At 33.0% G+C, this 12343-nt stretch overlaps 10 non-coding genes across 10 annotated transcripts; all 10 read right to left on the bottom strand.

Annotated features, from left to right (window-relative positions):
* Nucleotides 1-424: 424 nt before the first annotated feature.
* Nucleotides 425-498, bottom strand: TRNAI-AAU (transfer RNA isoleucine (anticodon AAU)). The gene has a single exon. It is a non-coding gene; the product is annotated as a tRNA-Ile (tRNA).
* Nucleotides 499-1021: 523 nt separating this feature from the next.
* On the bottom strand, nucleotides 1022-1095 carry TRNAI-AAU (transfer RNA isoleucine (anticodon AAU)). The gene has a single exon. It is a non-coding gene; the product is annotated as a tRNA-Ile (tRNA).
* Nucleotides 1096-2065: 970 nt separating this feature from the next.
* Nucleotides 2066-2139, bottom strand: TRNAI-AAU (transfer RNA isoleucine (anticodon AAU)). The gene has a single exon. It is a non-coding gene; the product is annotated as a tRNA-Ile (tRNA).
* Nucleotides 2140-2921: 782 nt separating this feature from the next.
* TRNAI-AAU (transfer RNA isoleucine (anticodon AAU)) lies at nucleotides 2922-2995 on the bottom strand. The gene has a single exon. It is a non-coding gene; the product is annotated as a tRNA-Ile (tRNA).
* Nucleotides 2996-4969: 1974 nt separating this feature from the next.
* On the bottom strand, nucleotides 4970-5043 carry TRNAI-AAU (transfer RNA isoleucine (anticodon AAU)). Its single transcript has one exon. It is a non-coding gene; the product is annotated as a tRNA-Ile (tRNA).
* Nucleotides 5044-5566: 523 nt separating this feature from the next.
* On the bottom strand, nucleotides 5567-5640 carry TRNAI-AAU (transfer RNA isoleucine (anticodon AAU)). Its single transcript has one exon. It is a non-coding gene; the product is annotated as a tRNA-Ile (tRNA).
* A 782-nt stretch (nucleotides 5641-6422) lies between these two features.
* TRNAI-AAU (transfer RNA isoleucine (anticodon AAU)) lies at nucleotides 6423-6496 on the bottom strand. Its single transcript has one exon. It is a non-coding gene; the product is annotated as a tRNA-Ile (tRNA).
* Nucleotides 6497-7872: 1376 nt separating this feature from the next.
* TRNAI-AAU (transfer RNA isoleucine (anticodon AAU)) lies at nucleotides 7873-7946 on the bottom strand. Its single transcript has one exon. It is a non-coding gene; the product is annotated as a tRNA-Ile (tRNA).
* Nucleotides 7947-8469: 523 nt separating this feature from the next.
* TRNAI-AAU (transfer RNA isoleucine (anticodon AAU)) lies at nucleotides 8470-8543 on the bottom strand. Its single transcript has one exon. It is a non-coding gene; the product is annotated as a tRNA-Ile (tRNA).
* A 1970-nt stretch (nucleotides 8544-10513) lies between these two features.
* TRNAI-AAU (transfer RNA isoleucine (anticodon AAU)) lies at nucleotides 10514-10587 on the bottom strand. Its single transcript has one exon. It is a non-coding gene; the product is annotated as a tRNA-Ile (tRNA).
* Between the last annotated feature and the right edge of the window lie 1756 nt (nucleotides 10588-12343).

The following is a 12343-nucleotide window of genomic DNA, read 5'->3' as shown; positions in this document are numbered from 1 at the left end:
TATATTTATATATTATCAACATGAAAAAACCAATATGAAATAAAAACTCAATATAAACGAGATTTTCATACTTAGTGTTAAAACTTAGAGCCATTAAAGTATTTTCCATGTGTTTTAGCAATAAACAATAATTCATCAACTATATTAAATTGATTCATCTAATCATTCTATCAGCTTCTGCCCAAAGGAAATATAGAGATAAAAATCAGACAGAAGAAAATGCTTGTAATAAATGAGAGATTTAGTTACTTAGTGTTAGAACTTACAACCATTAATGGATGTTCAAGGCACTTTAACGTTAATATATAATTCCACATCGACATCAAATTGATTAATGTAATGATTCTAGCAGCTCTTGCTCCAAAGAGATATACAGTTAACAAAGAGACACAAGAAAAAGCATCTTTTATATAATACAGAAACGTGGCCTGTACAGGGATCGAACCTGTGACCTTGGCGTTATTAGCACCACGCTCTAACCAACTGAGCTAACAGGCCACTGTTTGTGCTGGGCTGGGGGACAAGCATATGAAGAAGTGCTAATGTCAGTGAACCCCAGATAGTTTGAAAGCTTATTTTCAGCTGTTTACCCATAAGGTATATTTATATATGATCGACATGAAGAAACAAATATCACAAAAAAATCAATACAAATGAGATTTTCATTCTTACTGTTAAAACTTAGAACCATTAATGTATTTTCTATGTGGTTTAGCAATAAAAAACAGTTCATCATCTATATTAAATTAATTCATCTACTCATTCTATCAGCTTCTGCTCAAAGGAAATATAGAGATAAATATCAGACAGAAGAAAATGCTTGTAATAAATGAGAGATTTAGTTACTTAGTGTTAGAACTTTGAACCATTAATGGATGTTCAAGGCACTTTAACATTAATAGATAATTCCACATCTATATCAAATTGATTCAACTAATGATTCTAGCAGCTCTTGCTCCAAAGAGATATACAGATAACATAGAGACAGAAGAAAAAGCATCTTTTATTTAACACAGAAACTTGGCCTGTACAGGGATCGAACCTGTGACCTTGGCGTTATTAGCACCACGCTCTAACCAACTGAGCTAACAGGCCGCTGTCCGTGCTGGGCTGGGGGACAAGCATATGAAGAAGTGGTAATGTCAGTGAACCCCAGATAGTTTGAAAGCTTATTTTCAGCTGTTTACCCATAAGGTATATTTATACATTATCGACATGAAGAAACAAATATCACAAAAAAATCAATACAAATGAGATTTTCATTCTTAGTGTTAAAACGTAGAACCATTAATGTATTTTCTATGTGGTTTAGCAATAAAAAACAGTTCATCATCTATATTAAATTAATTCATCTACTCATTCAATCAGCTTCTGCTCAAAGGAAATATAGAGATAAATATCAGACAGAAGAAAATGCTTGTAATAAATGAGAGATTTAGTTACTTAGTGTTAGAACTTACAACCATTGATGGATGTTCAAGGCACTTAAACATTAATATATAATTCCACATCTATATCAAATTGATTCAACTAATGATTCTAGCAGCTCTTGCTCCAAAGAGATATACAGATAACAAAGAGACAGAAGAAAAAGCATCTTTTATTTAACACAGAAACTTGGCCTGTACAGGGATCGAACCTGTGACCTTGGCGTTATTAGCACCACGCTCTAAGCAACTGAGCTAACAGGCCGCTTAAAACTTAGAACCATTAATGTATGTTCTATGTGGTTTAGCAATAAATAACAGTTCATCATCTATATTAAATTATATATTAAATTATATATTAAATTAATTCATCTACTCATTCTATCAGCTCCTGCTCAAAGGAAATATAGAGATAAACATCAGACAGAAGAAAATGCTTGTAATAAATGAGAGATTTAGTTACTTAGTGTTAGAACTTTGAACCATTAATGGATGTTCAAGGCACTTTAACATTAATATATAATTCCACATCTATATCAAATTGATTCAACTAATGATTCTAGCAGCTCTTGCTCCAAAGAGATATACAGATAACATAGAGACAGAAGAAAAAGCATCTTTTATTTAACACAGAAACTTGGCCTGTACAGGGATCGAACCTGTGACCTTGGCGTTATTAGCACCACGCTCTAACCAACTGAGCTAACAGGCCGCTGTCCGTGCTGGGCTGGGGGACAAGCATATGAAGAAGTGCTAATGTCAGTGAACCCCAGATAGTTTGAAAGCTTATTTTCAGCTGTTTACCCATAAGGTATATTTATATATTATCGACATGAAGAAACAAATATCACAAAAAAATCAATACAAATAAGATTTTCATTCTTAGTGTTAAAACTTAGAACCATTAATGTATTTTCCATGTGGTTTAGCAATAAATAACAGTTCATCATCTATATTAAATTAATTCATCTACTCATTCTATCAGCTTCTGCTCAAAGGAAATATAGATTTAAACAAGATACAGAAGAAAATGCATTTATTTCAACATTAAAGCAGCGTTAAGTGTTTGCTTGGAGAGTGGTAGAAAGTATGTTCTTGGCATTTTTAACTTCATGTTCTAACAGAATCAGATAATAGGCTTACTATATTTATAGCATACTACTGAAGAAATAACAGATGATGAAGTGCTACTGATTGTTAACCCGAGATAGATGGAAATCTTATATTCAGCTGTTTACATTCATGGTGTCTTTAAGCATTATCAAAAAATCAAAACTAGACTTTCCTAAATTACTTGTAATAAATGGGAGATTAATTACTTAGTGTTAGAACTTTGAAGCATTAATGGATGTTCAAGGCACTTTAACATTAATATATAATTCCACATCTATATCAAATTGATTCAACTAATCATTCTAGCAGCTCTTGCTCCAAAGAGATATACAGATAACAAAGAGACACAAGAATAAGCATCTTTTATTGAACACAGAAACTTGGCCTGTACAGGGATCGAACCTGTGACCTTGGCGTTATTAGCACCACGCTCTAACCAACTGAGCTAACAGGCCGCCGTTCGTGCTGGGCTGGTGGACAAGCATATGAAGAATTGCTAATGTCAGTGAACCCCAGATAGTTTGAAAGCTTATTTTCAGCTGTTTACCCATAAGGTATATTTATATATTATCAACATGAAGAAACAAATATCACAAAAAAATCAATACAAATGAGATTTTCAATCTTAGTGTTAAAACTTAGAACCATTAATGTATTTTCCATGTGGTTTAGCAATAAATAACAGTTCATCATCTATATTAAATTAATTCATCTACTCATTCTATCAGCTCCTGCTCAAAGGAAATATAGAGATAAACATCAGACAGAAGAAAATGCTTGTAATAAATGAGAGATTTAGTTACTTAGTGTTAGAACTTACAACCATTAATGGATGTTCAAGGCACTTTAACATTAATATATAATTCCACATCTATATCAAATTGATTCAACTAATGATTCTAGCAGCTCTTGCTCCAAAGAGATATACAGATAACAAAGAGACAGAAGAAAAAGCATCTTTTATTTAACACAGAAACTTGGCCTGTACAGGGATCGAACCTGTGACATTGGCGTTATTAGCACCACACTCTAACCAACTGAGCTAACAGGCCGCCGCTCGTGCTGGGCTGGGGGACAAGCATATGAAGAATTGCTAATGTCAGTGAACCCCAGATAGTTTGAAAGCTTATTTTCAGCTGTTTACCCATAAGGTATATTTATATATTATCGACATGAAGAAACAAATATCACAAAAAAATCAATACAAATGAGATTTTCAATCTTAGTGTTAAAACTTAGAACCATTAATGTATTTTCCATGTGGTTTAGCAATAAATAACAGTTCATCATCTATATTAAATTAATTCATCTACTCATTCTATCAGCTTCTGCTCAAAGGAAATATAGATTTAAACAAGATACAGAAGAAAATGCATCTATTTCAACATTAAAGCAGCGTTAAGTGTTTGCTTGGAGAGTGGTAGAAAGTATGTTCTTGGCATTTTTAACTTCATGTTCTAACAGAATCAGATAATAGGCTTACTATATTTATAGCATACTACTGAAGAAATAACAGATGATGAAGTGCTACTGATTGTTAACCCGAGATAGATGGAAATCTTATATTCAGCTGTTTACATTCATGGTGTCTTTAAGCATTATCAAAAAATCAAAACTAGACTTTCCTAAATTACTTGTAATAAATGGGAGATTAATTACTTAGTGTTAGAACTTTGAACCATTAATGAATATTCAAGGCACTTTAACATTAATATGTAATTCCACATCTATATAAAATGTATTAATCGAATCTTTCTAGCAGCTCTTGCTCCAAAGAGGTATACAGTTAACAATGAGAGATAAGAAAAAGCTTTCTTTTAACTCAGACACCTGGCATGTACAGGGATCGAACCTGTGACCTTGGCGTTATTAGCACCATGCTCTAACCATCTGAGCTAACAGGCCACTGTGTGCACAGTGATGGGGGACAAGCATATGAAGAAGTGCTAATGACAGTGAACGCCAGATAGTTGGAATGCTTATTTTCAGCAGTTTACCTTTAAGATATATTTATATATTATCAACATGAAAAAACCAATATGAAATAAAAACTCAATATAAACGAGATTTTCATACTTAGTGTTAAAACTTAGAGCCATTAAAGTATTTTCCATGTGTTTTAGCAATAAACAATAATTCATCAACTATATTAAATTGATTCATCTAATCATTCTATCAGCTTCTGCCCAAAGGAAATATAGAGATAAAAATCAGACAGAAGAAAATGCTTGTAATAAATGAGAGATTTAGTTACTTAGTGTTAGAACTTACAACCATTAATGGATGTTCAAGGCACTTTAACGTTAATATATAATTCCACATCGACATCAAATTGATTAATGTAATGATTCTAGCAGCTCTTGCTCCAAAGAGATATACAGTTAACAAAGAGACACAAGAAAAAGCATCTTTTATTTAACACAGAAACGTGGCCTGTACAGGGATCGAACCTGTGACCTTGGCGTTATTAGCACCACGCTCTAACCAACTGAGCTAACAGGCCACTGCTTGTGCTGGGCTGGGGGACAAGCATATGAAGAAGTGCTAATGTCAGTGAACCCCAGATAGTTTGAAAGGTTATTTTCAGCTGTTTACCCATAAGGTATATTTATATATTATTGACATGAAGAAACAAATATCACCAAAAAATCAATACAAATGAGATTTTTATTCTTAGTGTTAAAACTTAGAACCATTAATGTATTTTCTATGTGGTTTAGCAATAAACAATAATTCATCAACTATATTAAATTGATTCATCTAATCATTCTATCAGCTTCTGCCCAAAGGAAATATAGAGATAAACATCAGACAGAAGAAAATGCTTGTAATAAATGAGAGATTTAGTTACTTAGTGCTAGAACTTACAACCATTAATGGATGTTCAAGGCACTTTAACATTAATATATAATTCCACATCTATATCAAATTGATTCAACTAATGATTCTAGCAGCTCTTGCTCCAAAGAGATATACAGATAACAAAGAGACACAAGAAAAAGCATCTTTTATTTAACACAGAAACTTGGCCTGTACAGGGATCGAACCTGTGACCTTGGCGTTATTAGCACCACGCTCTAACCAACTGAGCTAACAGGCCGCCGTTCGTGCTGGGCTGGGGGACAAGCATATGAAGAATTGCTAATGTCAGTGAACCCCAGATAGTTTGAAAGCTTATTTTCAGCTGTTTACCCATAAGGTATATTTATATATTATCGACATGAAGAAACAAATATCACAAAAAAATCAATACAAATGAGATTTTCATTCTTAGTGTTAAAACTTAGAACCATTAATGTATTTTCCATGTGGTTTAGCAATAAATAACAGTTCATCATCTATATTAAATTAATTCATCTACTCATTCTATCAGCTTCTGCTCAAAGGAAATATAGATTTAGACAAGATACAGAAGAAAATGCATCTATTTCAACATTAAAGCAGCGTTAAGTGTTTGCTTGGAGAGTGGTAGAAAGTATGTTCTTGGCATTTTTAACTTCATGTTCTAACAGAATCAGATAATAGGCTTACTATATTTATAGCATACTACTGAAGAAATAACAGATGATGAAGTGCTACTGATTGTTAACCCGAGATAGATGGAAATCTTATATTCAGCTGTTTACATTCATGGTGTCTTTAAGCATTATCAAAAAATCAAAACTAGACTTTCCTAAATTACTTGTAATAAATGGGAGATTAATTACTTAGTGTTAGAACTTTGAACCATTAATGAATATTCAAGGCACTTTAACATTAATATATAATTCCACATCTATATCACATTGATTCAACTAATCATTCTAGCAGCTCTTGCTCCAAAGAGATATACAGATAACAAAGAGACACAAGAAAAAGCATCTTTTATTTAACACAGAAACTTGGCCTGTACAGGGATCGAACCTGTGACCTTGGCGTTATTAGCACCACGCTCTAACCAACTGAGCTAACAGGCCGCTGTCTGTGCTGGGCTGGCGGACAAGCATATGATGAAGTGGTAATGTCAGTGAACCCCAGATAGTTTGAAAGGTTATTTTCAGCTGTTTACCCATAAGGTATATTTATATATTATCGACATGAAGAAACAAATATCACAAAAAAATCAATACAAATGAGATTTTCATTCTTAGTGTTAAAACTTAGAACCATTAATGTATTTTCCATGTGGTTTAGCAATAAATATTAGTTCATCATCTATATTAAATTAATTCATCTACTCATTCTATCAGCTTCTGCTCAAAGGAAATATAGATTTAAAGAAGATACAGAAGAAAATGCATCTATTTCAACATTAAAGCAGTGTTAAGTGTTTGCTTGGAGAGTGGTAGAAAGTATGTTCTTGGCATTTTTAACTTCATGTTCTAACAGAATCAGATAATAGGCTTACTATATTTATAGCATACTACTGAAGAATAACAGATGATGAAGTGCTACTGATTGTTAACCCGAGATAGATGGAAATCTTATATTCAGCTGTTTACATTCATGGTGTCTTTAAGCATTATCAAAAAATCTAAACTAGACTTTCCTAAATTACTTGTAATAAATGGGAGATTAATTACTTAGTGTTAGAACTTTGAAACATTAATGAATATTCAAGGCACTTTAACATTAATATATAATTCCACATCTATATCAAATGTATTAATCTAATCTTTCTAGCAGCTCTTGCTCCAAAGAGGTATACAGCTAACAATGAGAGATAAGAAAAAGCTTTCTCTTAACTCAGACACCTGGCCTGTACAGGGATTGAACCTGTGCCCTTGGCGTTATTAGCACCATGCTCTAACCATCTGAGCTAACAGGCCACTGTGTGCACAGTGATGGGGGACAAGCATATGAAGAAGTGCTAATGACAGTGAACGCCAGATAGTTGGAATGCTTATTTTCAGCAGTTTACCTTTAAGATATATTTATATATTATCAACATGAAAAAACCAATATGAAATAAAAACTCAATATAAACGAGATTTTCATACTTAGTGTTAAAACTTAGAGCCATTAAAGTATTTTCCATGTGTTTTAGCAATAAACAATAATTCATCAACTATATTAAATTGATTCATCTAATCATTCTATCAGCTTCTGCCCAAAGGAAATATAGAGATAAAAATCAGACAGAAGAAAATGCTTGTAATAAATGAGAGATTTAGTTACTTAGTGTTAGAACTTACAACCATTAATGGATGTTCAAGGCACTTTAACGTTAATATATAATTCCACATCGACATCAAATTGATTAATGTAATGATTCTAGCAGCTCTTGCTCCAAAGAGATATACAGTTAACAAAGAGACACAAGAAAAAGCATCTTTTATTTAACACAGAAACGTGGCCTGTACAGGGATCGAACCTGTGACCTTGGCGTTATTAGCACCACGCTCTAACCAACTGAGCTAACAGGCCACTGCTTGTGCTGGGCTGGGGGACAAGCATATGAAGAAGTGCTAATGTCAGTGAACCCCAGATAGTTTGAAAGGTTATTTTCAGCTGTTTACCCATAAGGTATATTTATATATTATTGACATGAAGAAACAAATATCACCAAAAAATCAATACAAATGAGATTTTTATTCTTAGTGTTAAAACTTAGAACCATTAATGTATTTTCTATGTGGTTTAGCAATAAACAATAATTCATCAACTATATTAAATTGATTCATCTAATCATTCTATCAGCTTCTGCCCAAAGGAAATATAGAGATAAACATCAGACAGAAGAAAATGCTTGTAATAAATGAGAGATTTAGTTACTTAGTGCTAGAACTTACAACCATTAATGGATGTTCAAGGCACTTTAACATTAATATATAATTCCACATCTATATCAAATTGATTCAACTAATGATTCTAGCAGCTCTTGCTCCAAAGAGATATACAGATAACAAAGAGACACAAGAAAAAGCATCTTTTATTTAACACAGAAACTTGGCCTGTACAGGGATCGAACCTGTGACCTTGGCGTTATTAGCACCACGCTCTAACCAACTGAGCTAACAGGCCGCCGTTCGTGCTGGGCTGGGGGACAAGCATATGAAGAATTGCTAATGTCAGTGAACCCCAGATAGTTTGAAAGCTTATTTTCAGCTGTTTACCCATAAGGTATATTTATATATTATCGACATGAAGAAACAAATATCACAAAAAAATCAATACAAATGAGATTTTCATTCTTAGTGTTAAAACTTAGAACCATTAATGTATTTTCCATGTGGTTTAGCAATAAATAACAGTTCATCATCTATATTAAATTAATTCATCTACTCATTCTATCAGCTTCTGCTCAAAGGAAATATAGATTTAGACAAGATACAGAAGAAAATGCATCTATTTCAACATTAAAGCAGCGTTAAGTGTTTGCTTGGAGAGTGGTAGAAAGTATGTTCTTGGCATTTTTAACTTCATGTTCTAACAGAATCAGATAATAGGCTTACTATATTTATAGCATACTACTGAAGAAATAACAGATGATGAAGTGCTACTGATTGTTAACCCGAGATAGATGGAAATCTTATATTCAGCTGTTTACATTCATGGTGTCTTTAAGCATTATCAAAAAATCAAAACTAGACTTTCCTAAATTACTTGTAATAAATGGGAGATTAATTACTTAGTGTTAGAACTTTGAACCATTAATGAATATTCAAGGCACTTTAACATTAATATATAATTCCACATCTATATCACATTGATTCAACTAATCATTCTAGCAGCTCTTGCTCCAAAGAGATATACAGATAACAAAGAGACACAAGAAAAAGCATCTTTTATTGAACACAGAAACTTGGCCTGTACAGGGATCGAACCTGTGACCTTGGCGTTATTAGCACCATGCTCTAACCAACTGAGCTAACAGGCCGCTGTTCGTGCTGGGCTGGGGGACAAGCATATGAAGAATTGCTAATGTCAGTGAACCCCAGATAGTTTGAAAACTTATTTTCAGCTGTTTACCCATAAGGTATATTTATATATTATCGACATGAAGAAACAAATATCACAAAAAAATCAATACAAATGAGATTTTCAATCTTAGTGTTAAAACTTAGAACCATTAATGTATTTTCCATGTGGTTTAGCAATAAATAACAGTTCATCATCTATATTAAATTAATTCATCTACTCATTCTATCAGCTCCTGCTCAAAGGAAATATAGAGATAAACATCAGACAGAAGAAAATGCTTGTAATAAATGAGAGATTTAGTTACTTAGTGTTAGAACTTACAACCATTAATGGATGTTCAAGGCACTTTAACATTAATATATAATTCCACATCTATATCAAATTGATTCAACTACTAGCAGCTCTTGCTCCAAAGAGATATACAGTTAACAAAGAGACACAAGAAAAAGCATCTTTTTTTTAACACAGAAACTTGGCCTGTACAGGGATGGAACCTGTGACCTTGGCGTTATTAGCACCACGCTCTAACCAACTGAGCTAACAGGCCGCCGTTCGTGCTGGGCTGGGGGACAAGCATATGCAGAACTGCTAATGTCAGTGAACCCCAGATAGATTGAAAGCTTATTTTCAGCTGTTTACCCATAAGGTATATTTATATATTATCGACATGAAGAAACAAATATCACAAAAAAATCAATACAAATGAGATTTTCATTCTTAGTGTTAAAACTTAGAACCATTAATGTATGTTCTATGTGGTTTAGCAATAAATAACAGTTCATCATCTATATTAAATTAATTCATCTACTCATTCTATCAGCTCCTGCTCAAAGGAAATATAGAGATAAACATCAGACAGAAGAAAATGCTTGTAATAAATGAGAGATTTAGTTACTTAGTGTTAGAACTTACAACCATTAATGGATGTTCAAGGCAGTTTAACATTAATATATAATTCCACATCTATATCAAATTGATTCAACTAATGATTCTAGCAGCTCTTGCTCCAAAGAGATATACAGATAACAAAGAGACAGAAGAAAAAGCATCTTTTATTTAACACAGAAACTTGGCCTGTACAGGGATCGAACCTGTGACCTTGGCGTTATTAGCACCACGCTCTAACCAACTGAGCTAACAGGCCGCCGCTCGTGCTGGGCTGGGGGACAAGCATATGAAGAATTGCTAATGTCAGTGAACCCCAGATAGTTTGAAAGCTTATTTTCAGCTGTTTACCCATAAGGTATATTTATATATTATCGACATGAAGAAACAAATATCACAAAAAAATCAATACAAATGTGATTTTCAATCTTAGTGTTAAAACTTAGAACCATTAATGTATTTTCCATGTGGTTTAGCAATAAATAACAGTTCATAATCTATATTAAATTAATTCATCTACTCATTCTATCAGCTTCTGCTCAAAGGAAATATAGATTTAAACAAGATACAGAAGAAAATGCATCTATTTCAACATTAAAGCAGCGTTAAGTGTTTGCTTGGAGAGTGGTAGAAAGTATGTTCTTGGCATTTTTAACTTCATGTTCTAACAGAATCAGATAATAGGCTTACTATATTTATAGCATACTACTGAAGAAATAACAGATGATGAAGTGCTACTGATTGTTAACCCGAGATAGATGGAAATCTTATATTCAGCTGTTTACATTCATGGTGTCTTTAAGCATTATCAAAAAATCAAAACTAGACTTTCCTAAATTACTTGTAATAAATGGGAGATTAATTACTTAGTGTTAGAACTTTGAACCATTAATGGATGTTCAAGGCACTTTAACATTAATATATAATTCCACATCTATATCAAATTGATTCAACTAATGATTCTAGCAGCTCTTGCTCCAAAGAGATATACAGATAACAAAGAGACAGAAGAAAAAGCATCTTTTATTTAACACAGAAACTTGGCATGTACAGGGATCGAACCTGTGACCTTGGCGTTATTAGCACCACGCTCTAACCAACTGTGCTAACAGGCCGCCGTTCGTGCTGGGCTGGGGGACAAGCATATGAAGAATTGCTAATGTCAGTGAACCCCAGATAGTTTGAAAGCTTATTTTCAGCTGTTTACCCATAAGGTATATTTATATATTATCGACATGAAGAAACAAATATCACAAAAAAATCAATACAAATGAGATTTTCATTCTTAGTGTTAAAACTTAGAACCATTAATGTATGTTCTATGTGGTTTAGCAATAAATAACAGTTCATCATCTATATTAAATTAATTCATCTACTCATTCTATCAGCTCCTGCTCAAAGGAAATATAGAGCTAAACATCAGAAAGAAGAAAATGCTTGTAATAAATGAGAGATTTAGTTACTTAGTGTTAGAACTTACAACCATTAATGGATGTTCAAGGCACTTTAACATTAATATATAATTCCACATCTATATCAAATTGATTCAACTAATGATTCTAGCAGCTCTTGCTCCAAAGAGATATACAGTTAACAAAGAGACACAAGAAAAAGCATCTTTTTTTTAACACAGAAACTTGGCCTGTACAGGGATCGAACCTGTGAGCTTGGCGTTATTAGCACCACGCTCTAACCAACTGAGCTAACAGGCCGCTGTTTGTGCTGGGCTGGGGGACAAGCATATGAAGAATTGCTAATGTCAGTGAACCCCAGATAGTTTGAAAGCTTATTTTCAGCTGTTTACCCATAAGGTATATTTATATATTATCGACATGAAGAAACAAATATCACAAAAAAATCAATACAAATGAGATTTTCATTCTTAGTGTTAAAACTTAGAACCATTAATGTATTTTCCATGTGGTTTAGCAATAAATAACAGTTCATCATCTATATTAAATTAATTCATCTACTCATTCTATCAGCTTCTGCTCAAAGGAAATATAGATTTAAAC

Source organism: Triturus cristatus, chromosome 5_1 (assembly GCF_964204655.1).
Source record: "Triturus cristatus chromosome 5_1, aTriCri1.1, whole genome shotgun sequence".
NCBI lineage: Eukaryota > Metazoa > Chordata > Amphibia > Caudata > Salamandridae > Triturus > Triturus cristatus.
Note: the sequence above shows the minus strand (reverse complement) of the source record. Positions and strands in the feature narration are given on the sequence as shown.